Source organism: Lytechinus variegatus, chromosome 14, assembly GCF_018143015.1.
Source record: "Lytechinus variegatus isolate NC3 chromosome 14, Lvar_3.0, whole genome shotgun sequence".
In the NCBI taxonomy this organism is placed as follows: Eukaryota; Metazoa; Echinodermata; class Echinoidea; order Temnopleuroida; family Toxopneustidae; genus Lytechinus; species Lytechinus variegatus.
Window position 1 is genome coordinate 19752740 of NC_054753.1, and position 11512 is coordinate 19764251.

Sequence of the window (11512 nt, forward strand, 5' to 3'; positions counted from 1 at the left end):
AACATCTCAAAGCTAACGCAACCTCGACTGCGGCATTGTGGGAAGAGAAAAAGAGACACGCCCAACGTACGCATAAAACGAAAGATTCGTGTCTCTGGGGAGCGCTTTTTCATCAAGGAGCTGGAGCTTCCAACTCCTTGGCTCCATCAAGGCACTTTGGTCCGAAAGCATGACAGGTTGTCAGATCTGACATCTTTTCTTGGTTTTGATTGGCTGGGAAGCACTCCCGGGGGGCCACTTCCATTCACGAGTGGATACCATGCGCGACCATGGGGTCTCGAAAAGCACCCTATAAACACGTAATTTCCATATATTCTGAAAATGCACCCCTTAACAGGTATTGGCGTGTGAAACCCTATCCTTAACAAGTATTGGAAACAAAACGATACTCTTGGCAAATATTCCCTGAAATGAACCCCTAAACAAGTACAGGAATGTGTTATTGTTACGGGTCCTTTGGCTGTCGGCTTTACCTTATTTGGTTTAGTCCCAGTTTTAGTACGACCCCATCTTCTACACCTCGCGCAAATAGGACTCTAAACACGTAGTGTTGGGGCAAAAAGGACATCCTTTATAAAACATTTTAATTTTGTTTTATCATCCCCGCAAATTCGACCCTAAACACGTTATTTTCCTAGAGAAATAGATACCTTTTTTTCATTATTTTTGTGATTTTGACACCCTTTTCACGTTACGTACGTAACGTGCCCTATCGTGAAAATAAGGACATCCTTTTTACGTGTTTTTTGGTCGCACATGGTATCCACTCGTCAATGTAAGTGCCCCCCCCCCCCCCGGGAAGCACTGTTGCTCCGACAAGTCCTTTCCTTAAAACACTCCATCTCCCGGGGGGGCACTCGACCAAAAAAGTGGTGGGCAAATGGTGGGGGTGTGCCGCGGACGAGACAAAAAACGGGGGCCTTGGACCGGGGCCTTGGAGCGGGCTTATTGTAAAAAGGAGGGTCCTCGGAACGGGCTTCGGAACGACAAATGTTTGTGAAAACGGGGGTCCTTAGAACGGATCGCCAGCGTGTGATTGCGTATGCATCCATATGGAACGGTCATGTGTGCATGATGCATGCAGCAAGCGCGGCCCTCCGCCGGGGAGCTCTGCAGCCGCTTTTCACTAAAATTGCAGCTCATTCAATGCGATCGGGCCTATAATAGGCGGATCCAGGGGGGGCCGAGGGGCCCGCCCCCCCCCCCTATTGGCGGAGCAAAAAAAAAAGAAAAAGGGGAAAAGAAAGCAAAAAAGAAAAGGAAGGGAAAAGAGAGGAGAAAAGAAGAAAGGCAAACATAAGAGGAGGAACATAATTGAATAAAATAACATGAGGGAAAGACTTTGAAAATATTTTTTTGAAAAATCTATTTGTTAGGATATAAAATTTTCGCTCGAGCTTCGCACTCGCATTGTCTTTTAGGGGATTTGCATATCTTGCTCAATATAAAGCTTGAAATATCAAACTTTGAAGTCAATATACAAAACATATTTCAGCTTGGAAATTGAGCTTTCATTATTTTGTTTGATTTACAAATTGATTTTTAAAAAGTGCTCTTTAAAAATGTATGTGTTATGGTCTGAATATTATCATTTTCTGAGCGCGCTCGCAAAATTTGATTTGTCAGATACCTATTATTTTCCTGTATTCCATAAAGTTCTCAAAATATCCCTATTCAGGTCAGATTGTCAAAACGTATCATTTTGATTAGTGAGTTATGTACATCCCAATATTAATTTTAAATCAAACTACTTTGATGACAGTTTATCAAAAATTTTGGCTCGCGATTTCCTCTCGCATTGATAAATATTGTCATGCATCTTACAAAAGTGCTTTAAATGTCCAGTTTTCAGGCCATAATATTATAGATTTCGCGCTCTCATGCTTAGGAAGAGAAATAGGAAGATAGTCATCATTTTCATATGATGACATAATGCCCTTATAGAATGTCCCGGTCCTATGTAAAAACTCAAAGTAATAATAATATATACATCAGCTCTTTATTAACTGTGATCCATCACAATTCACAATTTTCCCACAAAGTGTTTGCAATACAGATCTTAAATTGACCCTTTGTTAGATCGGAATATCATATATTTTATTTAGCTCGCGCTTTGCGCTCGCTTTATTAATTTTCATGATAAAAAAGGTACTTAGAATACCCCAATTCTAGGTGGAAACAAACGTTTATTCAGATTATTCAGATTGTTCTCTATTCAAATCATTATCCAGTTTCAGATCACAATATCAAAAAGTGTCTGCTCGCGCTTTGCACTCGCATTATTAATGTATGAAAATTGATAATAACTTATCCTTTTCATGATTTACAAAACATGAATAGAGTGTCCAAAATTTCTCCACTCGCGCTTCGCGCTCGCATCAATAAAGTTTAGTTTATATACTTAGAGTCCTTCCAAGATTACAAAAGTGCTTAGAATTTCCATTATTCAGGTAAAAAAGATCAAAAATTTTCAGCTCGCACTTCGCGCTCGCAATATTTGAATGTTAATATATGTAACGTCTTCATGGCTAAATGCAAGCAGTTCATAACATGTACAATTTTGAGCAGTTCAAAACGTATACAAAAATTTTCTGCTCGCGCTCTGCGTTCGCATTATTAATGTAAGGAAGATCCCCACTTACTCATCCTTTTCATGATTCACAAAACTAATTGTGTCTTGTTCAGTAGGTCTAAATATCGACATTTTTTGCTCACGCTTCGATCGTGCTCGCATGTTTAATTATATACCTATTCTGTTAAGTTATAAAAAGTGCTAAGAATTTCCATTCCTTAGGTAAAAATGTCAAAAAATTTCGGCTCGCACTTCGTGCTCGCATTATTTGATTTTTAAAAATATGTAACGTCTTCATGGCTAATTGCAAGCAAGTATTTACAGTACCTTTTTCCATCACTTCATTTCTGCTAACTCTTTACGTTCGAATAAACTTGCATACACATCTTTTTTTTTCAGGAAAACAAGCATTTTCCCAGAATGCTCAAATTTTATGAAAAAGTACATGATACATATACAAAAGTACAAGATTTCAAAAAACTTTAGCTCGCGCTTCGCGCTCGCATTATATAAATAAGGGTTATGGTATTACACATTTGTTTCATAAGAATAAAGCTAAAAAGTGACCATTAGGACTACCCTTCCAAGGAACAAAAAATCCCGACAAAAATCATATTTGAGCGGCCGATCGGGGAAAATATGGCTGAAAAAATTCCGCCCCCCCCCCCCTATTGGCGAAGGCTGGATCCGCCCCTGCTATATCCCTGCATAAAATTCAGTCACAATTAAGTATTACGACCAGATAACACATTATTTTATAGGCCCTCACGCGATTCCCAATAATAATATGACTTAATTTAGTGTGGTTAAACTTGGTTTAACTCAGATCAAGCTTTGTGCTAAAGTGTCCCGGCACCCCCCCCCCCCGAAAAAAACACATTGTACTCGACCAACCCTCCCGGGAAGGGGGGGGGGGTTGATGGAGAATATATTCCCCCAATAATTCAGGTATAAATAGGGTGGCCTGTGTTATCATCCCTTCATAACTTACGGTCGAACATCATACCATAGCTCATATAGCTTTTTAGTGGACCCCCTCATTTCCATTTATGCTCAATATACTTTTTTATTACGAAGTATGATAACTCGTCTGTAAAATTGTACTTAGTTTGTATTATGTTTTGAATGGAATAAAGAAATGAATTTAAATATGACGACAAGGAGGGGAAAATGATGGTGATGCGGGTCGATGCTTGTATTAATTAAGCTTGATGACCATATCATGTTTTTTCCCGGCATTGTTTGATGTTCATTGTTAATGAGACACAGTTTCCTTTCAAAATTGTTAGAAACAGATGGATCGAGAAACAATAGAAAATTGAACACGCAGAGATGCCAAGTTCAAAAAAATGTTATGCGTGAGATTTTCATGACTCGACGTCTCTGTGCGCGCGTGGCCAGTACTTACACTCGTACGTTGCGAAAAGGCGCGCGCAACGCGCGCGCACATGAGAAATGGGCTTCAAAACTATGCGATGCACGCACGCGATTCATCGTATCACGTACTAGCTGTGCGCTGACTGCACTCTCGATTCGTCTCGCGTGCCTGGCTAGACACGAAGGCGGTCGGCCAGTCGTATAATCTGGCGAATAATGCTACTTTTTCTCCTTTTTTTTCTGTCGGGTCCCGATGCGTGAGAAAAATGGGTGCTATGCGTGAGATCGTGAGACGGACCCTGAATGCGTGAGTCTCACGCACAATGCGTGAGACTTGGTAGCTCTGAACACGTGGGAAATTATGATCAGTGGCCCAATTATCCGAAACTTTTGAGAGGGCCAGATATGGCGTATTTGGCAAAAAGAAAAAAAAAGTTGCGAGTGAGCAAAATTTTAGGCATTTTGAACTCCCAAACTCAAATTTTGTGATAGATTTTGACATAATATTCATAAATTAATAATTATTTCACTCTTCACGCTTTCCTTTTCCTTCCCTTTCTCTTTTTTTTTCTGGGTCGTAAAAATTTGGGGGAATCCATGGCACCTCAATCTGCACGTCAATGGCCAGTCATCTTGCTCCTCATCTTCGGAATAAAAAATATTTCTCACTGAATTACTGTAGCAGTGAAGGAGAAAAAATGAAATTTCGAGATTTTCTAGATTTCACGAAATCAAAGCAATACATTGATGGCCCTATTTCGTGTTCATCCCTCGAAAATCAGAATTAGGGGCGGCGGAAAAGTTTTGAAAATAGAGGAGAGGAGCTGACCATGGAAAAGTAAAACCCCAAAAGGTGCACTGTTAAAAACAAAACTGTAAAAACAGTAATTATTACCGGACAGCTGTGACTCACAAACAATGTAAATTGTTAAAAAAAATGGATAAGTGTATAATTTTAACATTCGTTTATCACGAAAATCGCCATTAATTTTATTTTACAAATATGTACACTACCGTGACGATAGATGCCCTGCAATCAACTTAAAACACGATATTTCGTTGGTATTTTTACCTGTTTACAAATATTATATTTTACATTTAACTTGTAATTCTACGTTACATAATATCACTGCATAAATACGATTGGTTTGCTAACTCACTCTGTCGTCTGTTTTTAAAAGGTAGATAAACATTCTGTAAATTTACGATTTTTTTTGTAAAATTGCTAGTAGTTTTACAGTGTATAAATAGCACAATAATGCAAATTAAAAGAAAAAATATTGCCAGAAAGCCAAGATTTTGAATAATCTTTATACAGTGCGTCCCAAAAAAAACTATACACTTTTGAAATGGCTGCCAAATAAGAAATGAAGCACTTTTGGGGAAAAGACTTATAGATATGGAAAGCCAATAAAGTCAACTTTCAAATGACACAAAAAAGTTGGGAAATTATTCATGCTTGAGCGAGCACTGCCCACTGAAACAAAGGGTATGCAAATTAGGGTGGGCTGGGATTAGCCTTCCAATTTCTTTTAGATTTTTTTGTTTGGTACTTGCAAAATTGAAGGTTATTTGGTGAATTAAAGATCAGATGTCATCAGTTTGTTCTTTGTGAAAATTTCATAGGTTATTAACTTGAAATTTAATGCATGAGTGATAATGAATTGAAATTTTTAGTGCAGCTTTATCATATGGATCATGTGGATCTCAACAATGTGTTCATGACAGTCAGGAGAAGAGGGTATAATATGACTTAGGTAGGTGAAGTAAGTAATGTTGATGGGTTAAAGGTCAACAGAACATTTGCAACCCCTCCCTCCATCTCTACCCCCTCCCCCACTTCTCTACTCCTGAGAGACTAACCTTGGCTAGGCTGGGCAGGAATTAGCCATACATTTTTTTGAGAGGTTAGTCCTTTGGAACTTACAAAGCTAAGGGTGTTATGCTATTCATGAGTAAGATAAGTTTGATTTTAATAGGCATATTTCATGAATTACTAAATTGAAATGTAATGCATGAGTGAACAGGAATTGTAATTTTAGTGTAGCATATTCATCTTGTGGACATCAGAAGTGTGTTCGTGAGAGTCAGAGTAATGTGATGGTACATGTACCTGTTACAAGCAAGAGGGCGAGATATGCTAAGACTTGGATAAAAGGGCATTCCTCTTCTTTTTGTCCTTTTACAAATTAATAGTCATATGTACCTTCCCCTCTCCACCGCCACATCCAAACCCCCACCCCCTCCCCTCTCTCTCTGTCTCACCTCCTGGATTGTAGCCTTTCAAAACTTAACTGCCAAGTGACCGGTGGCTGATGGTCAGTTTGATTACCAAAAAATTTAATGATTATGATGATTAATGAAATAATGTATTGGGAAAAAATGAATGTTTGTTTGATCACATTGCACATTGAATGAGTTGATTTACTAATAAATTGTTGATGATTGATAGGAAAAAAGTTGATGCCTATTTCATAATTAATCATTAAACCAACATTCTGCTGTGGACTTTGCGTACATGACAATAGCCATCAGTCTCTCAACCGGAGGGGAGGGCGGGAAAGAAGGAGGGGGTGGGGCTGAATGTTCTGTTGACCCTTATTTCATCAACCTACTTCTCCCACTTAAGCTCTATCTCACCCCCTATTCTCCCGACTGGCCGACTATCATGAACACATTGCTGAGATCCCCATGATAAAGTTGAAATGCTGCTCCAAAAGAGATCCAAATGATAAAGTTGAAATGCTGCCCCAAAAGTGTAATTTGTGTTCATTCATGCATTAAAGTTCAATTCGATAACTTATGAAATTTGCTTAAGCATCCAAAACTGGTCACGGTTGATCATTAATTTATCACAACACCCTTAACTTTGCAAGTTCGAAAGGATTTGCCTCTCAACATTGAACAACTGACAAAAATTGGAAGGCTAATTCCAGCCCACCCTAATTTTCATACCCTTTGTTTCAGTGGGCAGTGCTCGCTCAAGCATGAATAGTTTTCCAACTTTTTGGTGTCATTTGAAAGTTGACTTCATTGGCTTTCCATATATGTGAGTCTTTTTACCCAAAGTGCTAGATTTGTTATTTGGCGGCCATTTCAAAAGTGTATAGTTTTTTTTGGGACGCGCTGTATAATATTCTTTGGGAGATGATGCAACATTAAAAAATTGAAATTTAATTCACAATTAAAATATTCATCAGATTGTCATGAAATTAGTAAAACGTGTAATTTTAGGTCTATAAATTGATGAAATTGTAAAGTGTGTGGGATATTGGTGCCCTTACATGCATCAGTGTTTCATTAACGGTATTGATTTGGTCAGTGATTAGTAACTTATCGTAAAGAAGTATGCCTATATTTTTTGTACAAATTATTCGCCGGTCCCTCCCATCAAGCCCATGCAAAAAGATGCTAGGAGAGTACCGCCCCCTCTCTTCACACCAGTATATTCAAATGATGTTTCGATCAACCAGATTTAAGTCACGGGAAAAGTCATTTGTATCATGGACGCATACACCCATGATGCATGGGATATACCGTTTGCAATTATGCTAAACATAGGTATTTGTCACGGCCAAAATCTGGTAAGATTGGATTGAGCGATCGGCCGCGCGAGAAATTGATGATTGATTGATGATTAAGAAAATATCGTTTCTGTCTTGAAAAGTGAGTGAAATGATTGTACATGCCACCTCCCCCAGTTCCCCCCCCCCCCGGGCCCTTGGGATTTGCGCCCGTGATGTCCAGCCCAAGGGCCGTGACATTTTTTTTTTTTTGGGGGGGGGCATATACCTCGTATTGGACAATATAGTGATCCTAATGTTTTTTTTTTTTCAAACCTTTCATTCAATTGGAGGCCCCCAGCGTAGGCCTACTGGTAAATTATCAATTTGTCTACTGCCAACTCGTCCACTCATCATATGGTCTACTTTCATTTAGTCCGATGCCATTCAGTCCATCAACAACCATTTGGTCCAATCATCACTTCGTCTTATTACCATTTCGTCTGCATCATTTCGTCTCATAACCATTTCATATCCATTTCATTTCCATTCATTTTGCACAATAATCCAATTAGACCAAATGGTGTATGGACTAAATGGCTATTGGACCAACTGGTGTTTAGACGAAATGTCATTAGACCAAATGAAAGTAGACCATGTGGTGCAGTGTGGGGGGCACCAGCAAAAGTTTTGAGTCAGGTATACTGACCTAATAGAGACACTTGTAATCATTGTAATCATGAATAACATACACATCTCAGTAATCAAAATAATAATAAGAGCGCGAAGCGCGAGCTGAAAATTTTTGATATTCAGAACTAAAAAGGGACATTAAATTGAAGTTTTGTAATCATGATGCGTACCTGTCTCGCTAAACAATGCGAGCGCGAAGTGCGAGCGGAAATTTTTGTATAGGCCTATATTTTGACCCCAAACAGGGAGATCTTATATCTCACCATAATCATCTAGTGCGAGTGCCAAGCTCTTGCTGATTTTGTTAGAATTACATTTAAACACATGAAGCACTTGTAACCATTGTAATCATGAACATATTAAATATTGCGAGCGTGAAGCGCGAGCTGAAAATTTCGGAAATTCAGGCATTTTAAGGCTTGCTTGAAGGAATTCACGAAACCATACGTACTCCACTAACCAAAATAATGATGCAAGTGCGAAGAACGAGCTGATTTTTTTTTTATTTTGACCCCAAACAGGATTTATTTTAAAGGAATCCATTAAGAGTATACATATCTCAACATAGTCATGTAATGCGAGTGATTTTGTTATGATTACATCTGAACACATAAACCACTTTTTAGTCATTGTGATTAATCTGATTTATCATACGAATCTCAATAATCAAATATTGTGAGCTGAAAATTTAGATAATTTAGACATGAAGCGGGGCATTCTAAGGCTTTTTTGTAGGAATTCACTAAGACCACACGTATTTCACTAACCGAATGATGCGAGCGCGAAGCGCGCGAGCTGATTTTTTTTGTTCAGATCAGAAAAAGGGACAATTTAAGGACTGATTTTAGGAATTCATGGAGAACAGACATATCTCACCAATCCACTGATGTGAACGTAATTACGGACAGGAAATGTTTTATATTAAGAACTTATCATGGGACAATCACTTTAAGTAGTCATGAAAAAGAAGCATATGTCACTACTCCATAAAACAATAATATATTTTGTGTATATTGACTTGAAAACGGGAGGTTTCGTACAACATGTTTATATATCTCGTTAAACAGACAATTCGAGCACCAGGAACAAGTCATAATAGGCCCTGAGCAAATTATATTTCCTAATAAAATATCATAATTATAATATACCATTATAATGCATAATAATTTCTTCTTTCCCATTACGTTTCTCTTCCTTTCTCCCTCTCCTTTTCCTTGTTTTTTTTTTGGGGGGGCCAGCCGATTGGTGGGGGGGGGGGGCACGTGTCCCCCATGTCCCCCGTAGTTAGGCCATTGATGTGGTGAGTAGAAGAACTGATGCTAGACAAAAATAGACAGAAATAGAGTTGGCAATTGGACGAATTGGAATATAAACCGACTGCCCCGGGAGCCTGCCTATAAATGCTTGTCCTGGAGTGCGGTGTTATCAAAACAAAACAACAACAAAAACAAATATTTTTATTCTTCACCTGAAGCAGTAAAATAGCTCCTATAATTCTCAGTTTTTTTTCTCACGCCAGTCAAGTTAATTTCACTTCCAATTTTGGGAAAATGAAGTTCATTGATTGCCCTTGTAATGTGCTAGTCAAGATATGCATGCATGGCGAATAAAAAGACATAGGCCTACGGCATACAATTTTCCTTATTCCTCCCCTATTTTTTCTTGCTTTTAACCCTCCCCATCGAGTGCCCCCCCGTGCCAACACTTACTAGGGGGTGGGTGCAGGGAGTGGGAGTTTCCCCTCCCGCGCGAAGGTCTTGGTGCTTAATAAATTAAAATGAAAAGGAGCCGTCACTCTTGTCTCTAGTACCTATATTAGCTCCAATTCAGTTGACTTTATTGTGATTTGAACCTTGTTTTCAAAAGTAATTGTGAACGCAAAAAAGGAATACAATGGAGGAAATTGGAATGATAATAACCCCGCGCTAACGCGAAAGCTAAAGCGTTTTATCATATTTTTTGGCCATGAAAAGGGTCCCGAGAAAAGGGTATTCTCAAAGATATATTGAATTGCTCTTGGAAAGATCAGATTTGATTATAAACAATTTAGCGACAGTGTATAATGTATATTTTTAACTCGCAAAACAGATTAGAGAAGAATTGATGCCGGGAGGAAGATATTCCTCCCCGCGCAGAGCAATGAAACTCTGAAATTTCAATGGGCGGATGTTTCATCAAAATAATGCAAATATCTCGAATGCCCCATCGACTCTAATTCAATTGATTTTCTATAAGATTATTGAACTTCATTACAAGGAAAATATTGCGCAAAAAGTTGAAACTTCTGTGATTTATTGGAATTATACGAAAAAGCATGTTTGATTTCTTTGACTTATCCTGAAGCGCTTCAATTTGAATTATAGAGAAACTTAAGTGTCATTCGAAATTTCAAACTGAAGGCGCAAAACAGAACAGGAGATGAATGTGCAGAGAAATGACATGAAGCTTAAAATAGATCTGAATAAAATATTGTACTGTTGTATTTAATACGACACGAATTTTATACCTTCCTCTTTTTAAATTAGGAACCTGTTTGCCCCAACATTATGGTTGTTTAGTAATGAGCTGAAAAGTGGGAGAAGTTGACTTTATGAAGGTGACAGCAAAATTTGATATAAAGATTTTACCCGCCCGGGGGCCGACCCGACCAGAAGTTGCGCGATCAATTAAAAAAAAGATAACTTCATATACTTCGGCCTAACCTTACTCTAATTCCATGCCCTAATGCATAAATTTGAACTTCAACTGGCAAGAAACACAGAAAGAAAAGTAAGAAAGAAGTATTTTACCCATGATGTGTAATTTACAGCCTCGTAACGACCGGCCCTACCCCGAACGGAAACAAAAAAAGGTGAGGGGAAGAATTGGAAAATAGACTTTATATAAAAATTTTCGCTCGCGCTCGCATTGCCTGTGTAATGAATCCCAGAGGGTTAAATGGCACTATATAACCAATATATATACAATATATATAGTTCTGATATCAATTTGCACACAATTTTTTTAGCTCGCACATCAAGCTTTCATTATTTTGTTTGATTTACAAAAATTGTGTATCAAAATGTTCAGCTCGCGCTACGCGCTCGCATTGTTTGATTTGTGTGAAACCTATGCTCTTTGGAAATTCTTACCAAAATTTGTCAAAATGCTCCTTTATCATGTCAGTATATATCAAAAAATTAAGCTCATACTTGTCTTCGCGCTCGCATTTAATTGTTTGAGACACACAGCTTGTTTATTTAAATAAAAACGCGCTTAGACTGTTCATTTTTTCAGGTCGGAATATCAGAAATTTTGAACTCGCGCTTCGCACTCTCACTATTTAATTGGTGATACTTGTATCTTCTTTATTAATCACTAAAACAGT